Below are 24,671 nucleotides of genomic sequence, written 5' to 3'. Positions count from 1 at the left end.
TGTTTTCTATGTCTCTCAGCATCTCAGGCAAATTAGGATTACTCCCTTTTCTATTGAGCAGTTATGCTAATCAAGTTTTGAATTTTATAATTGAGCTTACTTTATTAAAAATATATGACAATGAACTCTGAATTAGTATGGAATGTGTAACGTAAAACCTGATAAATTCTCTGAAACTAAGTCAGTGTTCTCATGGGTATGTTGTTTACATGTTTAAATTTCCTCAAAGTGAAAAGTCTCTATCTTGGAACTGAAAACAGTATAAAACTAAGAAGAAAATTAAATCCCATAAAACTCTGCAGGCATTTTCAAAATGTTAAACCCCATTCCACTCTTACACAGTACAAAGTCAAGTTCTGTGTGTTCTATTGATTTCTCTAATATAACAATCTTCTTTAATCCCTGCTCTTGGATGTCCAAACTACATACCTGGGCCCTTTAAACCTCTACTTCCAGGTTAAGCAGTGTCCCAAGTTCTAAGATAAATCGTGCACTTAACGCAGCGCTCTGGCGTCCATTCTGTCAGACTTGCTCTGGCCAAGGACAGGTAATTAAACTTCTGTCTTGTTCCTAAGAACAGTCATGCCTTTGAGGACCCTGGTGTCAGCAAGTGGTTTCAGCCTGTCCGTTAGGCTCTTTGCATACCCAAATAACGTGCTGGCTGTTTTACACATAATTTTTTCTTTTAATAGAAAAGAGTTAAATTTCTTTGAAATATGTTAATTTCAAACTTAAGAGTGAAATTATTAGTTTCAAAATGAGTAAATTTGTCACTCTGTCATTCCTTTTTCTTTATAAAGATTGTAAATGTAGTAATTGGCAAATAAACACCACATAGTGGATATCTAATTGTTTTGGCTGTTGTACAGCATCTACCTCCCTTTTCAAACAGCACCCTGATTTTTCTTATTCTCAGTATGTCATACTTTCCAACTTGTATGATCATATGCTACAGATGAAATACACCTTTAAATACACATACACATACTCACGTACACAGAAAGCAAAAATGTTTCAGAAGATAGTAGTTACTGCTATTATATGAGGAGCTCTGGTGGTGCGCTGGTTAAGCACTCAGCTGCAAACCAAAAGGACAACTGTTAGGACCCACCTGCCGCTCCACAGAAGAAAGATGTGGAAGTCTGCTTCCATAAAGATTACAGCCTTGGCAATCTTAAGGGGCAGTTCTACTCTCTCCTATAGGGTCGCTATGAATAGGAATCCACTTGATGGCAATGGGTTTTGGGGGTATTAAGTGTGATGCTCTGTAATATTTTCATTTTATTATTTTAAAAAATGCTTTAGGAAAACAATGTATTGACTTTACAAACCATTAATAAGAAGTCTCACCACCTGTCTGTCAGTTTGACATACTGTGGTGGCTGGCATGTTGCTATGATGCTGGAAGTTATGCCACTGGTATTTCAGATACCAGCAGGGTCATTCATGGGTTTCAGTGGGGCTTCCATAGTAAGACAGAATTGGAAGAAAGGCCTGTAAATCTACTTCCAATAACTAAAAAAAAAAGGAAAATTTTATGGATCACAAAGAATAATATCTGAGGTAGTGCTCAAAAATGGTGCAGGTTCAGGCAACATCTGATTCTGTTATACATAAAGTCATCATGAGTTGAAGCTGACTTGATAGCAACTAAAAATGAAAACAATAAGAAGTCATCTGCAATTTAAAAAAATACTGCTCCATGTAAGCAGAGTAAGACCCCAGTGATGGGTCATCGTATTGCTGATAAAGATGTATATATAAACTACTTACAGTCAAGGAGATTAAAAAAAACATCTGCTAGGACATGAATTTAGGAACTGGAGGTTTGGTGGTAGGCAGGAGGGCACTGTGTGGAGTCTGAGAGTGACAATTTCACTACAGAAGAGAGCCGAGACCTAGAAAGAAACTACATCTTTGTTGGCATTGTGTTACTAAATCAAGCTGTGTCTGGTATCTGTCATATTTCTTGACTTTTAGTTTTTGTACATCAATAAATTTCTTTTACTGTTTAAGCTAGTTTAACGTTGTTACCTTCAACTTTTAAAAATTTTTTTGATGCATATCTTTTTAAAAGTTGATCTCATGGAATCCATTTAAATTACACTTTACAATTTTATCAACTAGATACCATTTAATTGTAAAAAGAAAAGTGACTGAAAAATATTCTTCAAGTTTCTAAGCTATGACCGTGAACTATTCACAGGATGGACTAACACAATTTTCAATTCATTATCCACGTAAGTGAAATCCGATCAAAATATCTCTGTGCTATTGACAGCTCGACTCGACGGCAGCCGGGGGGATTGACAGCTTAAGTTCCTGAGGAGCAACAGATTCCTAGAAGACTCATAAGTGGAAGTAGTGAGAGCCATATTCCTGAGGACAGGTGTCACACCTATTTGAAACGAAGATTAAGGCCACTTATGACATTTAACACGAACTCCCCAAAAGACCAAACCCGTTACCATGGAGTCAATTCCAACTCATAGCAACCCTATAGGACAGAGTAAAACTGCCCCATAGAGTTTCCAAGGCTGTAATCTATGGATGCAGACTGTCACATCTTTCTATTGTGGAGTGGCTGGTGGGTTCAAACTGCAGGCCTTTAGAGCCAGGCAGTTATCTGCTGTGCCACCAGAGCTCCTCACTTGATAGTAGTAATTATTATTTTCTGAAACATTTTTGTTTTATGTGTACATGAGTGTGTGTATATGTGTATATGCCTCCAAGGAGTGGCTGGTGGATTCAAATTGCCAGTCTTTTGGTTAATAGCCAAGCTCTTAACCACCGTGCCACCAGGGCTCCTTAACATTAACATGAACAGTACCAAGGTATTATCTGTGTGCTTCTAAATTTTATTGGCTGTCACCTGGGGGACAATTGACATGATCTTACAGCTTCTTTCTAAATGGGTGTGTAGAGGAAAGGAAACTCAATGCCAGGATAGGCTACTGAATTGTTGCTTAGGCTGGACGAAGCACCCTGCATAGCAAGGGGGTTAGTGTTCCTTCCAGGCTTAAGACAGAAGAATGTTCCAAAGGAGAAGAATGAATTAGAAGTCCAGTGATTGGAGACCAATTAAGAGCAAGAGAAGTTATGAAAACCTTAAGTCATCATTTGAGATGATGGCATAAAATATACAGTCTACTCAGGATCCATTGTAGGATATTAGAACACACACCGCTTTAACTTTTGAGAAGAGGACATTTTAATAAATCATTCACACCTACCTGTTTATAAGCATAGGTGGCTGATCTAGAATTTTTTTTAAAGCAGCATGAGATAAGGAATGAGCGCTGGATTTAGAGTTAGAAAGCTGTTTTTACCACCTGATACATTTTGATTGTTAGAAACCAAAAACCAAACCCATTGCCATCGAGTCTATTCTGACTCATAGCAAACCTGTAGTACAGAGTATAACTGACCTATAGGGTTTCCAGGGGGCGCCTGGTGGATTCAAACTGCCAACTTTTCAGTTAGCAGCCATAGCTGTTCACCGCTACGCCACCAGGTTTTCCTTTTGAGTGTTCGGGAGTCTTTATATTGCCATTGTGAGATAATAAAGTACTTAAGCCTGTACTATCAATTTTATAGGGGTTATTATGGGAATCCCATGAAAAATGCAGGTGAAAAATGCTTTGAAATTTGTAATACAATACATAAATTTAAGATATTATTATTATTTTGGTTTATGGAAAGAATCTTTGTGTTTTATAAATGGCCTGGCAATACAAGCAGTCCCCTGTGTGTTATGAACGAGACTCTCTTCCTGGTTCTTTAAGAATTTGTAGGTAAGTCAGAACAGCTGCATACAGGTCTTATTTAGCCTTACTTTAGTGCAGGAAAAACTCGAAAATTGTTTAAAGCTGTACGTGCAGCAAGCGAAGGTGATTGTGATGAGGAATTTGTTGCCAGTAGGGTTCAGTTATATCTTTTCAAGGTGAGGGGAAATTTCCATTACATTAAAGGGGAAGTATGAGTTGTCTGCAAATCTGGCTTTCCTAACCTGGGGACAACTGTACTAAGAAATAAATTAAACTAATTATCAATTCAGAGGGACTGAAGCTGACAGTTAAATTCTTGAGTTACCTAAACCTGAAAGCATATGTTATCTACACTGGTTGGAGGGAAGTGTTCACAGAAAGTTGTAGAACAACCTTGGAGGTAAATACTTGGTGGTTATATAGAAAAGGGACAAGAGTCCCATTAGATGGCTATTAACCATAAAAAGACTTTCTACCTTCGTTTTCAGAATGAGATCGGTAGAAAAATTACAGTCAATAATTTTGGTAATCACTTTTGTTTAAAGAAGTACTTGTGATAATTTTAATAAAAATTCTTGAAGGTATAGGTGAGGGATGAAAAAAAGGAAATGTTTTAATTGGCTCAAAAAGTCCAGTTAGACCATGTAGACACCTGGTCTGTTTTCATATCATACATGGTGAAGCTTCTGTCCCTTCCTGTCTTTGGCAGGAACATGAAGTTTTATCCTATGAAAATAATGAACAATAGATGCTCCAGTGGACTTCAAGGACCACAGAATATGAACCAGAAAGACCACATCAAGATAAAATGATTACATGGAGATCACATAACAAATAGTGAGACCACATTGTGAGTGTGTTCTTCCACATCCGTCCCTTGGCCCAAACATTCCTAGTAGACAGGATTTTACTTTCCAAGCACAAGATGACACAATTTATTCCTAAAGAAATGGAATAGTTCACGAGAAAAAATATGTTTCCTCCATTTACCATGATGTTGTTTATGGATATAGTTGTGAGGATTTTACTTTCCTTTTTGTTGAGATGTAATTCATGCTAAAGGCTGTAGTTGATCTTCATCAGTAAGTGCTTCAAGTGCTCTCAGTTTTCAGCAAGCAAGGTTGAGTCATCTGCATAATGCAGGTTATTAGTGAGTCTTCTTCCAATCCTAATGCCACATTCTTCTTCATGTAGTCCAGCTTTTCAGATTATCTGATCAGCATACACATTGAATAAGTATGGTGAAAAGATACAACCCTGACTCACACTTTTCCTGATTGTAGACCATGGAACATTCCCTTGTTTTGTTGGAACCACTGCTTCTTGGTCTATGAGCACAGTTGAGTGACCTGGAATTACCATTCTTTGCAATGTCATCCATAGTTTGTTAAGCACAGTCAATAAGACACAGGTAACATCTTCCTGGTATTCTCTGTTTATAGCCAAAATCCATCTAATATCAGCAATGATATCCCTCATTCCAAGTCTTCTTCTGATTCTGGCTTGAATTTTTTGGCAGTTTGTACTGCTGCAACCATATATGAATATCTTCAGCAAAATTTTACTTGTGTGTGACATTAATGATATTGTTCTATAATTTCCATATTCTGCTGGATTACCTTTCTTTGGAATGCGCACAAATATGGATATCTTTCAGTTGGTTGGCTAGGTAGCCGTCTTCCAAATCTCTTGGCATAGACGAGTGAGTGCTTCGGGTGTTGCATCTGTTTGCTGAAACATTTCAACGAGTATTCTGTCAGTTCCTGGAGCCTTGTTTTTCACCAGTGCCTTCAGTGCAGCTTGGACTTCTTCCTTCAGTGCCATCAGTTCTTGATTACATGATACCTTCTGAAAAGGTTGAAAGTTGACCAATTCTTTTTGGTATAGTGACTCTTTGTAATCTTTCCATCTTCTTTTGATGCTTTCTGTATCATTCAATATTTTGTTCCTAGAATCCTTCAGAATTGCAAGTCAAGGTTTGAATTTTTTTCCTTATTTCTTTCAGTTTGAGAAATGCCAACTGCTTTCTTTACTTTTGGTTTTCTAATTCCAGATCCTTGCACATTTTATTATGGTACTTTGTCTTCTTGTGCTGCCCTTTGAAAGCTGCTTTTCAGCTCTTTTACTTTATCATTTATTCTGTTCCTTTAGCTAATCTGTGTTCAAGAGCAAGTTTCAGAGTCTTCTGACATCCATTTTGGTGTTTTCTTTCTTTTTAATGATATTTTGCTTTCTTCATGTGTGATATCCTTGATGTCATCCCACAATTCAGCTGTTCTTCAGTCATTAGTGTTCAATGTGAAGTATCTATTCTTGAGATAGTCTCTGAATTTAGGTGAAGTAAACTCAAGGTTGTACTTTGGCTCTACTGAACTTGTTTTAATTTTTTTCAGTTTCAATTTGAACTTGTATGTGAGCAATTGATAGCCTGTTCCGCAGTTGGTCCCTGGCCTTTACTGTAACAATAATGCTTAATCTTTCTAGTGCACCAGTTACTTTTGTCTTTCATTCTACAGAGAACATCACCAGTATGTTGTTGTTGTTAGGTGCTGTCAAGTCAGTTCCAGCTCATAGCAACCCTATGTACAACAGAACGAAACACTGCCTAGCCTGGTGCCATCCTCACAGTTGTGATCAATTATGCTTGATCACATTGTTGCAGCCACAGTGTCATTTCATCTAGTCGAGGGCCTACCTCTTTTTTCTGACCCTCTATTTTACCAAGCATGTTGCTCTTCTCCAGAGACTGTCCCCTTCTGATAACATGCCCAAAGTACGTGAGATGAAGTCCCACCATCCTTATCTTTAGGGAGCATTGTCTCTATACTTCTTCTAAGACAGGTTTGTTCATTCTTCTGGCAGTTCACGGTATATTCGATATTCTTCAGCAACACCATTATTCAAAGGCATCAGTTATTTTTGGTTTCCTCATACATTGTTCAGCTTTCGTATGCATATGAGGCGGTTGTATAGCTGCCAGAATAGCTACCCCCAATATACACTATCATCCCTGATTTCAGAGTAAACTTTTAAAATTTTTGTTAAATAGCTGAGTGAGTCTCTATGTTGACAGTTTTTTCTCAAATGTCTTCTGCATGTCTATAAATCCAGGTACATTACCATCATAAATGGAAAAAGAAAACAGAATCGATCACTTTAACTAGTGATATTTTAATTAAACTTTGAATTTGCCCATGTCCTGATTGTAAATTCTTGCGTTCATTTCTTTAGGCCCTGTTCTAATGGCTGTGACTGTGTTTGATTCTGTCATAGAAAACATTAAGGTGGAAGTTACAGATGTTTTTAGTCTGTGCTTATTTAAGCATTGCCAATCTCTTGAGGCTGGCTCTCAGCAAAGGCAAAGCTATTGAAGCACACAGGTGGTGCCATATGCAAATATTGTGCCCCTGCCCACACTTCCTTCAATTCTAAGCATTTTGGAGCCAGCAGCTCAGAACACAGAGTCTTGTAGAATCGAGTTTAGACTTCAGTGAAAGGGGAAAACTTAGCAGATGATAAACTTTTATAGTTCTTGTGCATGCTGTGGTTGATAGAGAAACAATTAAAATCCACACTGTATTCCTTTTTTCTTACTCCATTTTCTTTAAACCTAGCGACATGTAAAACTTAACTAAACCAGCTGGGTTTGAGCACAAGTTTTTGTATCAAACTGCTATTGTTCTTGCACTTTTTTGAGACAGTTACATAAATTTTTCACAGGCACCAAATCTCCCTACCCCATAGCCTGTGTTTAACATAAACAGTAAGCCTTTACAGGCAGAGAAGAGTCAGAAATTTTTAACTACCCTTCTGAGTTTTACCCTGTGGGTCTGAAGACGAAAAGAAGATAGACGTATCTAAGTGACATTTTTCCTCACTGCACTTGGAGATGGGTCCAATAAAGATCTTTAGTTATTTTACAATACTTTGAAACAGTGACTGTCTTGTATAAATGCAGCCTCAATCTCCATTTGCAACTTCATAATGCTGTTTGCCAGCTTTATAATTGACTTCATGCAAACAGTTTTAAAACAGTTCAGTTTGAAACACATATCATCTTTAAAAACTATTAAACCAAGTGTTTCTGTTTTTTTCCAAATGTAAGGAATCAATAATGGTTAGGAAAATTGGTGATAGTATTACATGAAATTTTTTAAGTGTGTTTATGTATGCAACACAACATTCTTGGGTTGTTGGTAATATAAGATTATCTCAATTTGTATATGAGCTTATATAAATAGATTCAATTAGATCAAAAGTAATACTAGATTTGTTTTTCTAAAAAAAAACCAACAGTGTTTTTAAAAGCAACAGTGTTTTATATTGCTTTGACAGTAGTCGCTAGATGATTAATACTGAAATTCTAATTTTCATGTGGTCCCTGACATTGTTAGCCAAGCCCCGTAAGGTTTCTGAACATGATCCCAAAACCCATTTGGTAAGCTAAATATACATTGTCTGGTAATGACCTAAGAGTTTCCTCCTTCTGGTGTCCTGCCTTTCAATTGCAATAATTATATTCTTTGGAGACTGTTAAAAATTTACTCTATTGTTAATCTGTAAACATTTGTTGAGCAATGGCTGTGTATGCAGCATGCACAGGAAGTAAGGTTTCATGGCTGGTAGAAAGGTATTGCATTATTTTGTACTGGCAACATTTAATAAATGCCATTGAGGGATGATACCAAGGTGCGACTTCAGTGGAGAGGGATTTTGCTCTAACAAAATCTCTTGAGGGCCCCTGAAACATGCTATATAAATGAGAATTGTGTTTGACATGCAAAGCTGCTTTAAGACATGTCAACTGTTCTCCCTTTCTTCAGCCAGTCAATTCTATAGCAACTGGAGCTCTCATAGATGATGTTGTGTTTTGCAGAGTGAGAGTTTTTGCTGTCGTTATGCTTTATGATTCTCCACTATATATATGTGTGTGTGTGTGTGTGTACATATATATAAACGCTGGAAGGCGTACCAGTTAAAAGCTATGGCTGCTATCCAAGATGTCAGCAGTTTGACTCTACCAGGAGCTCCTTGGAAACTCTATAGGGCAGATCTACTGTGTTCTATAGGGTCTCTATGAGTCAGAATTGACTTGACAGCAATGGGTTTGGTTTTTTTGGTTTTATATACATATTCACAAAAGTCCACCGATTATCCAGATTAATACAATTATTTCCATATCTAGAGAAATGGTTCAAAATAAAAGTGTGTGTTAAAGATTTTTTTTATTTACCAAATAGATAATCTCCCATGCAAGTGCTTATTCCAGTTTCTATGCAAATGAAGTTCTCTTAAAATAAGATTCAGAGGAGGCGGGGCCAAGATGGCGGACTAGGTGGACGCTACCTCGGATCCCTCTTGCAACAAAGACTCGGAAAAACAAGTGAATCGATCACATATATAACAATCTACTAACTCTGAACAACAAACACAGACTTAGAGACGGAGAATGAACAAATATGGGCAGACAGCGATCGTTTTCAGAACTAAGAGCCAGCGTACCAAGCAGGTGACCTTCGGAGCCCGGGCTGGGGCAGAGCCCAGGGGGGAAGACGGCACAGACAAGGGGCCCAGCCCTACCCCCCCCGAACCCATCCTGGGAGGGAGTCTAGCTGGTTGGCGCTGGCAGCGTAGCGGCGCAGCTGGTGGGAGAAACACCGGGGAGGCAGTGACTGATCTTGGAGCAGGGAGAGCAGCGTCCCAGCCAGGGAGCCGTCCCGCCGGGAGTTTGGTGGGAGGCGGGCGAGGCGCCAGTGTGGGGATCACCTATATTTCCCTAAAGCGACCCCGGGGGGGGGCGCCCAGACGTTCGTGAGGGCCACGTCCACCCAGTTCACGCGAGCGGTGCGGCACACAGGAGGGAAAAATCCCCGGGAGGAAGTGACTGGTCTTGGAGTGGGGAGAGCAGCATCCTAGCCGGGAAGCCGTCCAGTTGGGATCTTGGCGACAGTGGGCGGGGTGTGAGCGCATTCCCCTGAATAGACCCCGGGGGTGGGCCCAGCTGTTCGTGAGGGCCACGCCCACTCAGTTCGCACGAGCGGTGCGGCGCACTGGAGGGAGAAATCCCTGCGAGGAACTGACCTATCTTGGAGCGGGGAGAGTAGCATCCCAGCCGGGGAGCCGTCCTGCCGGGACTCTGGCGGACGGGGGCGGAGTGTGAATGCGGGGATCAGCTCTATATTCTGTGTTGCTACACGCCTAGCTCTCTGATCCCTCCCCCACCCTCCCCAGGCGGCTCCATTAACATCCGAATACCCTGAGCCAGAAGGAGAATTCAGATAGGGATCTGACTGCATTTTTTTTTAGCTGATCACCTGGAAAATCTAGTTTCCCAGTGATGGCTCGGAGACAGCAGTCCATATCAAACCACATAAAGAAACAGACCATGACAGCTTCTCCAACCCCCCAAAACAAAAGAATCAAAATCTTTCCCAAATGAAGATACAATCCTGGAATTATCAGATACAGAATATAAAAAACTGATTTACAGAATGCTTAAAGATATCACAAATGAAATTAGGATAAATGCAGAAAAAGCCAAGGAACACACTGATAAAACTGTTGAAGAACTCAAAAAGATTATTCAAGAACATAGTGGAAAAATTAATAAGTTGCAAGAATCCATAGAGAGACAGCATGTAGAAATCCAAAAGATTAACAATAAAATTACAGAATTAGACAACGCAATAGAAAGTCAGAGGAGCAGACTCGAGCAATTAAAATGTAGACTGGGACTTCTGGAGGACCAGGGAATCAACACCAACATAGCTGAAAAAAAAATCAGATAAAAGAATTAAAAAAAAATGAAGAAACCCTAAGAATCATGTGGGACTATATCAAGAAGGATAACTTGCGAGTGATTGGAGTCCCAGAACAGGGAGGGGGGACAGAAAACACAGAGAAAATAGTTGAAGAACTCCTGACACAAAACTTCCCTGACATCATGAAAGACGAAAAGATATCTATCCAAGATGCTCATCGAACCCTATTTAAGATTGATCCAAAAAGAAAAACACCAAGACATATTATCATCAAACTTGCCAAAACCAAAGACAGACAGAAAATTTTAAAAGCAGCCAGGGAGAAAAGAAAGGTTTCCTTCAAGGGAGAATCAATAAGAATAAGTTCAGACTACTCAGCAGAAACCATGCAGGCAAGAAGGGAATGGGATGATGTATACAGAGCACTGAAGGAGAAAAACTGCCAACCAAGGATCATATATCCAGCAAAACTCTCTCTGAAATATGAAGGCGAAATTAAGCTATTTACAGATAAACACAAGTTTAGAGAATTTGCAAAAACTAAACCAAGACTGCAAGAAATGATAAAGGAGATTGTTTGGCCTGATGACCAATAATATCAGGTACCAGCACAATACAAGGTCACAAAACAGAACGTCCTGATATCAACTCAAATAGGGAAAGCACAAAAACAAACAAATCAAGACTAATTCTAAAAAATAAATAAATAAACAAAATAATACACATAACAGGAAATCATGGAAATCTATAGATAAACGATCACAATAGTCAAAAAGAGGGACTAAATATAGGAGGCATTCAACTGCCAGATGGAGAGTGATACAAGGCGATATAGAAGGATACAAGTTAGGTTTTTACTTAGAAAAATAGGGGTAAATAATAAGGTAACCACAAAAAGGAATATCAATTCCATAACTCAAGAAAAAAGCCAAGAAAAATGTAACGACTCAACAAACACAAAGTTAAACATTATGAAAATGAGGATCTCACAAGCTACTAAGAAAAACGTCTCAGCACAAAAAAGTATGTGGAAAAATAAAAAGGCCAACAACACACATGAAAAGGCATCAAAATGACAGCACTAAAAACTTATTTATCTATAATTACGCTGAATGTAAATGGACTAAATGCACCAATAAAGAGACAGAGAGTCACGGACTGGATAAAGAAACACGAGCCATCTATATGCTGCCTACAAGAGACACACCTTAGACTTAGAGACACAAACAAACTAAAACTCAAAGGATGGGAAAAAAATATATCAAGCAAATAATAAGCAAAAAAGAAGAGGAGTAGCAATATTAATTTCTGACAAAATAGACTTTAGACTTAAATCCGCCACAAAGGACAAAGAAGGACACTATATAATGATAAAAGGGACAATTGATCAGGAAGATATAACCATATTAAATATTTATGCACCCAATGACAGGGCTGCAAGATACATAAATCAAATTTTAACAGAATTGAAAAGCAAGATAGACACCTCCACATTTATAGTAGGGGACTTCAACACACCACTTTTGGAGAAGGACAGGACATCCAGTAAGAAGCTCAATAGAGACACGGAAGACCTACTTACAACAATCAACCAACTTGACCTCATAGACTTATACAGAACTCTCCACCCAACTGCTGCAAAATATACTTTTTTTTCTAGTGCACATGGAACATTCTCTAGAATAGACCACATATTAGGTCACAAAGCAAATCTTGGTAGAATCCAAAACATCGAAATATTACAAAGCATCTTCTCAGACCACAAGGCAATGAAGCTAGAAATCAATAACAGAAAAACTAGGGAAAAGAAATCAAATACTTGGAAAATGAACAATACCCTCCTGAAAAAAGACTGGGTTATAGAAGACATCAAGGAGGGAATAAGGAAATTCTTAAAAAGCAACGAGAATGAAAATACTTCCTATCAAAACCTCTGGGACACAGCAAAAGCAGTGCTCAGAGGCCAATTTATATTGATAAATGCACACATACAAAAAGAAGAAAGAGCCAAAATCAGAGAACTGTCCCTACAACTTGAACAAATAGAAAGTGAGCAACAAAACAACCCATCAGGCACCAGAAGAAAACAAATAATAAAAATTAGAGCTGAACTAAATGAATTAGAGAACAGAAAAACAATTGAAAAAATTAACAAAGCCAAAAGCTGGTTTTTTGAAAAAATTAACAAAGTTGATAAACCATTGGCCAGACTGACTAAAGAAAAACAGGAAAGGAAACAAATAACCCAAATAAGAAACGAGAAGGACCACATCACAACAGAGCCAAATGAAATTAAAAGAATCATTTCAGATTACTATGTAAAATTGTACTCTAACAAATTTGAAAACCTAGAAGAAATGGATAAATTCTTGAAACAATACTACCTACCTAAACTAACACATTCAGAAGTAGAACAACTAAATAGACCCATAACAAAAAAAGAGATTGAAACGGTAATCAAAAAACTCCCAACAAAAAAAAGCCCTGGCCCAGACGGCTTCACTGCAGCGTTCTACCAAACTTTCAGAGAAGAGTTAACACCACTACTACTAAAGGTATTTCAAAGCATAGAAAATGACGGACGGAATACTACCCAACTCATTCTATGAAGCTACCATCTCCCTGATACCAAAACCAGGTAAAGACATTACAAAAAAAGAAAATTTTAGACCTATATCCCTCATGAACATAGATGCAAAAATCCTCAACAAAATTCTAGCCAATAGAATCCAACAACACATCAAAAAAATAATTCACCCTGATCAAGTGGGATTTATACCAGGTATGCAAGGCTGGTTTAATATCAGAAAAACATTAATGTAATCCATCACATAAATAAAACAAAAGATAAAAACCACATGATCTTATCAATAGATGCAGAAAAGGCATTTGACAAAGTTCAACACCCATTTATGATAAAAACTCTTACCAAAATAGGAATTGAAGGAAAATTCCTCAACATAATAAAGGGCATCTATGCAAAGCCAACAGCCAATATCACTCTAAATGCAGAGAACCTGAAAGCATTTCCCCTGAGAACGGGAACCAGACAAGGATGCCCTTTATCACTGCTCTTATTCAACATCGTACTTGAAGTCCTAGCCAGGGCAATTAGGCTAGACAAAGAAATAAAGGGTATCCAGATTGGCAAGGAGGAAGTAAAGCTATCACTATTTGCAGATGACATGATCGTATACATGGAAAACCCTAAGGAATCCTCCAGAAAACTACTGAAACTAATAGAAGAGTTTGGAAGAGTCTCAGGTTATAAAATAAACATACAAAAATCACTTGGATTCCTCTACATCAACAAAAAGAACACCGAAGAGGAAATACCCAAATGAATACCATTCACAGCAGCCCCCAAGAAGATAAAATACTTAGGAATAAATCTTACCAAGGATGTAAAAGACCTATACAAAGAAAACTATAAAACTCTGCTACAAGAAATTCAAAAGGACATACTTAAGTGGAAGAACATACCCTGCTCATGGACAGGAAGACTTAACATAGTAAAAATGTCTATTCTACCAAAAGCCATCTATACATATAACGCACTTCCAATCCAAATACCAATGTCATATTTTAAGGGGATAGAGAAACAAATCACTAATTTCATATGGAAGGGAAAGAACCCCCGGATAAGCAAAGCATTACTGAAAAAGAAGAAGAAAGTGGGAGTTCTCACTCTACCTGATTTCAGAACCTATTATACAGCCACAGTAGTCAAAACAGCCTGGTACTGGTACAACAACAGGCACATAGACCAATGGAACAGAATTGAGAACCCAGATATAAATCCATCCATGTATGAGCAGCTGATATTTGACAAGGGACCAGTGTCAGTCAATTGGGGAAAAGATAGTCTTTTTAACAAATGGTGCTGGCATAACTGGATATCCATTTGCAAAAGAATGAAACAGGACCCATACCTCACACCATGCACAAAAACTAACTCCAAGTGGATCAAAGACCTAAACATAAAGACTAAAACGGTAAAGATCATGGAAGAAAAAATAGGGACAACCCTAGGAGCCCTAATACAGGGCATAAACAGAATACAAAACATTACCAAAAATGATGAAGAGAAACCAGATAACTTGGAGCTCCTAAAAATCAAACACCTATGCTCATCTAAAGACTTCACCAAAAGAGTAAAAAGACCACCTACAGACTGGGAAAGAATATTCAGCTATGACATCTCAGACCAGCGCCTGATCTCTAAAATCTACATGATTCTGTCAAAACTCAACCACAAAAAACAAGCAACCCAATCAAGAAGTGGGCAAAGGATATGAACACACATTTCACTAAAGAAGATATTCAGGCAGCCAACAGATACATGAGAAAATGCTCCCGATCATTAGCCATTAGAGAAATGCAAATTAAAACTACGATGAGATTCCATCTCACACCAACTAGACTGGCATTAATTGAAAAAACACAAAATAATAAATGTTGGAAAGGCTGCGGAGAGATTGGAACTCTCCTACACTGCTGGTGGGATTGTAAAATGGTACAACCACTTTGGAAATCCATCTGGCGTTATCTTAAACAGTTAGAAATAGAACTAGCATACAACCCAGAAATCCCACTCCTCGGAATATACCCTAGAGATATAAGAGCCTTCACACAAACAGACATATGCACACCTATGTTTATTGCAGCTCTGTTTACAATAGCAAAAAGCTGGAAGCAACCAAGATGTCCGTCAACGGATGAATGGGTAAATAAATTGTGGTATATTCACACAATGGAATACTACCCATCGATAAAGAACAGTGACGAATCTCTGAAACATTTCATAACATGGAGGAATCTGGAAGACATTATGCTGAGCGAAATGAGTCAGAGGCAAAAGGACAAATATTGTATAAGACCACTATTTTAAGATCTTGAGAAATAGAAAAAACGGAGAAGAACACATACTTTTGTGGTTACAAAGCGGGGAGGGAGGGAGGGAGGGAGAGGGTTTTTTATTGATCAATCAGTAGATAAGAACTGCTTTGGGTGAAGGGAAAGACAACACACAATACAAGGAAGGTCAGCCAAATTGGACTGGACTAAAAGCAAAGAGGTTTCTGGGATAAAATGAAAGCTTCAAAGGTCAGCGGAGCAGGGGCTGGGGTCTGGGGAACATGGTTTGAGGAGACTTCTAAGTCAACGGGCAAAATAATTCTATTATGAAAACATTCTGCATCCCATTTTGAATTGTGGCGCCTGGGGTCCTAAATGCCAACAAGCGGCCATCTAAGATACATCAATTGGTCTCAACCCACCTGGAGCAAAGGCAAAGGAAGAACACCAAGGCCACACGACAACTAAGAACCCAAGAGATAGAAAGGGCCACATGAACCAGAGACCTACATTATCCTGAGACCAGAAGAACTAGTTGGTGCCCGACCACAATCGATGTCTGCCCTGCTAGGGAGCACAACAGACAACTCCTGAGGGAGCAGGAGGCCAATGGGATGCAGACCCCAAATTCTCATAAAAAGACCAAACTTAATGGTCTGACTGCGACTAGAGGAATCCCGGCGGCAATGCTCCCCAGACCTTCTGTTGGCACAGGACAGGAACCATCCCCGAAGACAAATCATCAGGCATGAAAAGGACTGGTCAGCGGGGGGGGGAGAGAGATGCTGATGAAGAGTGAGCTAATTAAATTAGGTGGACACTGGAGAGTGTGTTAGCAACTCTTGACTGGAGGGGGGATGGGAAGATAGAGAGAGAGGGAAGATGGCAAAATTGGCACGAAACGAGAGACTGAAAGGGCTGACTGAATAGGGGGAGAGCAAGTGGGAGAAGGGAGTAAGATGTATGTAAACCTACATGTGACAGACTGATTGGAATGGTAAATGTTCACTTGAAGCTTAATAAAAAATAATTAAAAAAAATAAGATTCAATCATAATATGCAATAAGTGATATTTCCAAGCAGACTGAAATAGCTTCCAATTTGCCCACTGAGAGCTCATTCAAGCTTAATTCTATGACCTGCTGGCACATACCTATCATTCTCTGAGCACTCCTTGACATTTGTCATAATAATATATTTTAAGCTCAACTTGCCCCAGCCCTCAGTAAATCATTTCTCCAAGAACCCTTGGGTTCTTTTAGTGGCAAATCATATTTAGAAGCCAAAACGTGAATCTAGGTGTGTTCACTGCTATTGGTGTTTTGCTGTTCCGAAGTCTTCTCAGTGGAGAGAGATTAAGAATAGTTTTTATATATAAAAGTAAATAGGTAAAATATCTACGTATTTCTTTTTCTCCCTCTGCTTATGTGTAACTCCCTTCTCCAATGTGAGAAAGAAACCTGTTTCCATTATTCTTATTTGATCAATACCCCTGTGTGTAACTAACCTCCTACCTTGGTCACAAAACCCTATACTGGACACCCTCCTCTCCTTGCCTGGGCAGGCTATACCCCCTTTCCACCCTGGAAGTAGTCTTCACTCCTCATGGCTCCAATTTCCCATTCCATAACAACTCATGGTATGAACTTCTACATCATCTTGCTTGCATCATGCTTCCGTCTTCGCATCATGTACACCTACCCTGTTCTCCATTGAATGGCAGTAGGACTGAATTATTGGGAAGAAACATAAAATAACATATGAAACAATCAGAAAACTAAAAGTAAAATAATGTGAAGAATCTACTTACATAGGAAACAAAACAGTTAAAATAGCTATGAAGAATATACGTAGTACATAAAGAAGGTTATTTACCCTGTGGAGAGAGAAAAATACAAAACTTGTTCTTGGAGTGCTGAAGATATTTTATAAAGCTGTCAATTCTATCTATTTTACAAAAATTTAATGAGATCTCAAAAAAGTACTGACAGTTTTTAATATATCATATTTTTATTAGAAAATATGCATATATAAAAGCTTCATATAGAAAAATTTACACAGAAAAATGCTTAAATAGCTTGGAAAATTCAGAATTTTTATGTTGTGTTTAATCACCTTTCTTTGGAATGGGCATGGATATTGATCTCTCTCAGTCAGTTGGCCAGGTAGCTGTCTTACAAATTTCTTGACATAGATGAATAATTCCTTCCAGCACTGTATCTGTTTATGGGAGCACCTGAATCGGTGTTCTGCCAATTCCTGAAATCTTGTTTTCTGCCAGTGCCTTCGATGGAAATTGAAATTCTTCTTTCAGCACCAGTGGTTCTTTTTTTTTTTTTTTTTTTTTTTTATACTAACTTTTATTAAGCTTCAAGTGAACGTTTACAAATCCAATCAGTCTGTCACATATAAGTTTACATACATCTCACTCCCTACTCCCACTTACTCTCCCCGTCTTGAGTCAGCCCTTTCAGTCTCTCCTTTCTTGACAATTTTGCCGGCTTCCCTCTCTCTCTATCCTCCCATCCCCCCTCCAGACAAGAGTTGCCAACACAATCTCAAGTGTACACCTGATATAATTAGCTCACTCTTCATCAGCGTCTCTCTCCCACCCGCTGACCAGTCCCTTTCATGTCTGATGAGTTGTCTTCAGGGATGGTTCCTGTCCTGTGTCAACAGAAGGTCTGGAGAGCATGACCGCCGGGATTCCTCCAGTCTCAGTCAGACCATTAAGTTTGGTCTTTTTATGAGAATTTGGGGTCTGCATCCCACTGCTCTCCTGCTCCCTCAGGGGTCCTCTGCTGAGCTCCCTGTCAGGGCAGTCATCGATTGTGGCCGGGCACCAACTAGTTCTTCTGGTCTCAGGATGATGTAGGTCTCTGGTTCATGTGGCCCTTTCTGTCTCTTGGGCTCTTAGTTGTCATGTGGGCTTGGTGTTCTTCATTTTCCTTTGCTCCAGGTGGGTTGAGACCAATTGCTGCATCTTAGATGGCTGCTTGTTAGCATTTAAGACCCCAGACGCCACATTTCAAAGTGGGATGCAGAATGATTTCATAATAGAATTATTTTGCCAATTGACTTAGAAGTCCCCGCAAACCATGTTCCCCAGACCCCCGCGCTTGCTCCGCTGAGCTTTGAAGCATTCATTTTATCCCGGAAACTTCTTTGCTTTTGGTCCAGTCCAATTGAGCTGACCTTCCATGTATTGAGTGTTGTCTTTCCCTTCACCTAAAGCAGTTCTTATCTACTGATTAATCAATAAAAAAACCCTCTCCCACCCTCCCTCCCTCCCCCCCTCGTAACCACAAAAGTATGTGTTCTTCTCAGGTTTACTATTTCTCAAGATCTTATAATAGTGGTCTTATACAGTATTTGTCCTTTTGCCTCTGACTCATTTCGCTCAGCATAATGCCTTCCAGGTTCCTCCATGTTATGAAATGTTTCAGAGATTCGTCACTGTTCTTTATCGATGCGTAGTATTCCATTGTGTGAATATACCACAATTTATTTACCCATTCATCCGTTGATGGACACCTTGGTTGCTTCCAACTTTTTGCTATTGTAAACAGAGCTGCAATAAACATGGGTGTGCATATATCTGTTTGTATGAAGGCTCTTGTATCTCTAGGGTATATTCCGAGGAGTGGGATTTCTGGGTTGTATGGTAGTTCTATTTCTAACTGTTTAAGATAACGCCAGATAGATTTCCAAAGTGGTAGTACCATTTTACATTCCCACCAGCAGTGTATGAGAGTTCCAATCTCTCCGCAGCCTCTCCAACATTTATTATTTTGTGTTTTTTGGATTAATGCCAGCCTTGCTGGTGTGAGATGGAATCTCATCGTAGTTTTAATTTGCATTTCTCTAATGGCTAATGATCGAGAGCATTTTCTCATGTATCTGTTGGCTGCCTGAATATCTTCTTTAGAGAAATGTGTGTTCATATCCTTTGCCCACTTCTTGATTGGGTTGTTTGTCTTTTTGTGGTTGAGTTTTGACAGAATCATGTAGATTTTAGAGATCAGGCGCTGGTCGGAGATGTCATAGCTGAAAATTCTTTCCCAATCTGTAGGTGGTCTTTTTACTCTTTTGGTGAAGTCTTTAGATGAGCATAGGTGTTTGATTTTTAGGAGCTCCCAATTATCGGGTTTCTCTTCATCATTTTTGGTAATGTTTTGTATTCTGTTTATACCTTGTATTAGGGCTCCTAGGGTTGTCCCAATTTTTTCTTCCATGATCTTTATCGTTTTAGTCTTTATGTTTAGGTCTTTGATCCACTTGGAGTTAGTTTTTGTGCATGGTGTGAGGTATGGGTCCTGTTTCATTCTTTTGCAAATGGATATCCAGTTATGCCAGCACCATTTGTTAAAAAGGCTGTCTTTTCCCCAGTTAATTGACACTGGTCCTTTGTCAAATATCAGCTGCTCATACGTGGATGGATCTATGTCTGGGTTCTCAATTCTGTTCCATTGGTCTATGTGTCTGTTGTTGTACCAATACCAGGCTGTTTTGACTACTGTGGCTGTATAATAGGTTCTGAAGTCAGGTAAGGTGAGGCCTCCCACTTTCTTCTTCTTTTTCAGTAGTGCTTTGCTTATCCGGGGCTTTTTTCCCTTCCATATGAAATTGGTGATTTGTTTCTCTATCCCCTTAAAATATGACATTGGAATTTGGATCGGAAGTGCGTTAAATGTATAGATGGCTTTTGGTAGAATAGACATTTTTACTATGTTAAGTCTTCCTATCCATGAGCAAGGTATGTTTTTCCACTTAAGTATGTCCTTTTGAATTTCTTGTAGTAGAGCTTTGTAGTTTTCTTTGTATAGGTCTTTTACATCCTTGGTAAGATTTATTCCTAAGTATCTTATCTTCTTGGGGGCTACCGTGAATGGTATTGATTTGGTTATTTCCTCTTCGGTGTTCTTTTTGTTGATGTAGAGGAATCCAAGTGATTTTTGTATGTTTATTTTATAACCTGAGACTCTGCCAAACTCTTCTATTAGTTTCAGTAGTTTTCTGGAGGATTCCTTAGGGTTTTCTGTGTATATAATCATGTCATCTGCAAATAGTGATAACTTTACTTCTTCCTTGCCAATCCGGATACCTTTTATTTCTTTGTCTAGCCTGATTGCCCTGGCTAAGACTTCCAACACGATGTTGAATAAGAGCGGTGATAAAGGGCATCCTTGTCTGGTTCCCGTTCTCAAGGGAAATGCTTTCAGGTTCTCTCCATTTAGAGTGATATTGGCTGTTGGCTTTGCATAGATGCCCTTTATTATGTTGAGGAATTTTCCTTCAATTCCTATTTTGGTAAGAGTTTTTATCATAAATGGGTGTTGGACTTTGTCAAATGCCTTTTCTGCATCAATTGATAAGATCATGTGGTTTTTGTCTTTTGTTTTATTTATGTGATGGATTACATTAATGGTTTTTCTGATATTAAACCAGCCTTGCATACCTGGTATAAATCCCACTTGATCAGGGTGAATTATTTTTTTGATGTGTTGTTGGATTCTATTGGCTAGAATTTTGTTGAGGATTTTTGCATCAATGTTCATGAGGGATATAGGTCTATAATTTTCTTTTTTTGTAATGTCTTTACCTGGTTTTGGTATCAGGGAGATGGTGGCTTCATAGAATGAGTTGGGTAGTATTCCGTCATTTTCTATGCTTTGGAATACCTTTAGTAGTAGTGGTGTTAACTCTTCTCTGAAAATTTGGTAGAACTCTGCAGTGAAGCCGTCCGGGCCAGGACTTTTTTTTGTTGGGAGTTTTTTGATTACCGTTTCAATCTCTTTTTTTGTTATGGGTCTATTTAGTTGTTCTGCTTCTGAATGTGTTAGTTTAGGTAGGTAGTGTTTTTCAAGGAATTCATCCATTTCTTCTAGGTTTTCAAATTTGTTAGAGTACAATTTTTCATAATAATCTGAAATGATTCTTTTAATTTCATTTGGTTCTGTTGTGATGTGGTCCTTCTCATTTCTTATTCGGGTTATTTGTTTCCTTTCCTGTATTTCTTTAGTCAGTCTAGCCAATGGTTTATCAATTTTGTTAATTTTTTCAAAGAACCAGCTTTTGGCTTTGTTAATTCTTTCAATTGTTTTTCTGTTCTCTAATTCATTTAGTTCAGCTCTAATTTTTATTATTTGTTTTCTTCTGGTGCCTGATGGATTCTTTTGTTGCTCACTTTCTATTTGTTCAAGTTGTAGGGACAGTTCTCTGATTTTGGCTCTTTCTTCTTTTTGTATGTGTGCATTTATTGATATAAATTGACCTCTGAGCACTGCTTTTGCTGTGTCCCAGAGGTTTTGATAGGAAGTATTTTCATTGTCGTTGCTGTCTATGAATTTCCTTATTCCCTCCTTGATGTCTTCTATAACCCAGTCTTTTTTCAGGAGGGTATTGTTCATTTTCCAAGTATTTGATTTCTTTTCCCTCGTTCTTCTGTTATTGATCTCTAGTTTTATTGCCTTGTGGTCTGAGAAGATGCTTTGTAATATTTCGATGTTTTGGACTCTGCAAAGGTTTGTTTTATGACCTAATATGTGGTCTATTCTAGAGAATGTTCCATGTGCGCTAGAAAAAAAAGTATATTTTGCAGCAGTTGGGTGGAGAGTTCTGTATAAGTCAATGAGGTCAAGTTGGTTGATTGTTGTAATTAGATCTTCCGTGTCTCTGTTGAGCTTCTTACTGGATGTCCTGTCCTTCTCCGAAAGGGGTGTGTTGAAGTCTCCTACTATAATTGTGGAGGTATCTATCTCGCTTTTCAGTTCTGTTAAAATTTGATTTATATATCTTGCAGCCCTGTCATTGGGTGCGTAAATATTTAATATGGTTATGTCTTCCTGATCAATTGTCCCTTTTATCATTATATAGTGTCCTTCTTTATCCTTTGTGGTGGATTTAAGTCTAAAGTCTGTTTTGTCAGAAATTAATATTGCTACTCCTCTTCTTTTTTGCTTATTGTTTGCTTGATATACTTTTTTCCATCCTTTGAGTTTTAGTTTGTTTGTGTCTCTAAGTCTAAGGTGTGTCTCTTGTAGGCAGCATATAGATGGATCGTGTTTCTTTATCCAGTCTGTGACTCTCTGTCTCTTTATTGGTGCATTTAGTCCATTTACATTCAGGGTAATTATAGATAAATAAGTTTTTAGTGCTGTCATTTTGATGCCTTTTTATGTGTGTTGTTGACAATTTCATTTTTCCACATACTTTTTTGTGCTGAGGCGTTTTTCTTAGTAAATTGTGAGATCCTCACTTTCATAGTGTTTGACTTTATGTTAGTTGAGTCGTTACGTTTTTCTTGGTTTTTGTCTTGAGTTATAGAGTTGTTATACCTTTTTGTGGTTACCTCATTATATACCCCTATTTTTCTAAGTAAAAACCTAACTTGTATTGTTCTATATTGCCTTGTATCACTCTCCATATGGCAGTTCAGTGCCTCCTGTATTTAGTCCCTCTTTTTGATTATTGTGATCTTTTACCTATTGACTTCCATGATTCCCTGTTATGTGTATTTTTTTTTAATTAATCTTAATTTGTTTGTTTTTGTGATTTCCCTATTTGAGTTGATATCAGGACGTTCTGTTTTGTGACCTTGTGTTGTGCTGATATCTGATATTATTGGTTCTCTGACCAAACAATATCGTTTAGTATTTCTTGTAGCTTTGGTTTGGTTTTTGCAAATTCTCTAAACTTGTGTTTGTCTATAAATATCTTAATTTCGCCTTCATATTTCAGAGAGAGTTTTGCTGGATATATGATCCTTGGTTGGCAGTTCTTCTCCTTCAGTGTTCTGTATATGTCGTCCCATTCCCTTCTTGCCTGCATGGTTTCTGCTGAGTAGTCAGAACATATTCTTATTGATTCTCCCTTGAAGGAAACCTTTCTTTTCTCCCTGGCTGCTTTTAAAATTTTCTGTTTATCTTTGGTTTTGGTGAGTTTGATGATAATATGTCTTGGTGTTTTTCTTTTTGGATCAATCTTAAATGGGGTTCGATGAGCATCTTGGATAGATATCCTTTCGTTTTTCATGATGTCAGGGAAGTTTTCTGTCAGAAGTTCTTCAACTATTTTCTCTGTGTTTTCTGTCCCCCCTCCCTGTTCTGGGACTCCAATCACCCGCAGGTTATCCTTCTTGATAGAGTCCCACATAATTCTTAGGGTTTCTTCATTTTTTTTAATTCTTTTATCTGATTTTTTTTCAGCTATGTTGGTGTTGATTCCCTGGTCCTCCAGATGTCCCAGTCTGCATTCTAATTGCTCGAGTCTGCTCCTCTGACTTCCTAGTGTGTTGTCTAATTCTGTTATTTTATTGTTAATCTTTTGGATTTCTACATGTTGTCTCTCTATGGATTCTTGCAACTTACTAATTTTTCCAGTATGTTCTTGAATAATCTTTTTGAGTTCTTCAACAGTTTTATCAGTGTGTTCCTTGGCTTTTTCTGCAGATATCCTAATTTCATTTGTGATATCATTAAGCATTCTGTAAATTAGTTTTTTATATTCTGTATCTGATAATTCCAAAATTGTATCTTCATTTGGGAAAGATTTTGATTCTTTTGTTTGGGGAGTTGGAGAAGCTGTCACGGTCTGCTTCTTTAAGTGGTTTGATATGGATTGTTGTCTCCGAGCCATCACTGGGAAAATAGTTTTTCCAGAAAATCCGCTGACTGGTATGCTGGCTCCAGGCTCTGGAAACAATCGCTGCTTCCCCGTATTAGTTCGTTCTCCGTCTCTAAATCTGTGTTTGTTGTTCAGGGTTCGTAGATTGTTATGTATGTGATCGATTCACTTGTTTTTCCGTGTCTTTGTTGTAAGAGGGATCCGAGGTAGCGTCTGCCTAGTCCGCCATCTTGGCTCCGCCCACCAGTGGTTCTTGATCATATTTTATTTTACTTCTTCAAATGGTTGAATGTTGACCAATTTTTCCTACAGTCACTGTGTATAATTCCCTCCGTCTTCTTTTGATGTTTCTTTTATCACTGAATTTTTTACCCATACAATCCTTCAGAATTGCAGCTTGAGGCTTGAATTTTCTTTTCAGTTTTTTAAGCTTCAGAAATGCCAACTGTGTTCTTCCCTTTTGGTTTTCTAACTCCAGATCTTTGCATATTTTGTCATAACACTTTGCCACTTTACCTTTCCATCGCAAGCCATTCTTTCAAGTCTTCTATTTAGATCTTTTACCTTATCAATTCTTTCATTTGTTTTAGCTACTCTGCAGCTAAAGGACAAGTTTCAGAGTCTCTTCTGACATTCATTTTGGTCCTTTTTTCTTCTTTGG

Source organism: Elephas maximus, chromosome 5 (genome assembly GCF_024166365.1).
Source record: "Elephas maximus indicus isolate mEleMax1 chromosome 5, mEleMax1 primary haplotype, whole genome shotgun sequence".
Taxonomy (NCBI): Eukaryota; Metazoa; Chordata; class Mammalia; order Proboscidea; family Elephantidae; genus Elephas; species Elephas maximus.
Note: the sequence above shows the minus strand (reverse complement) of the source record.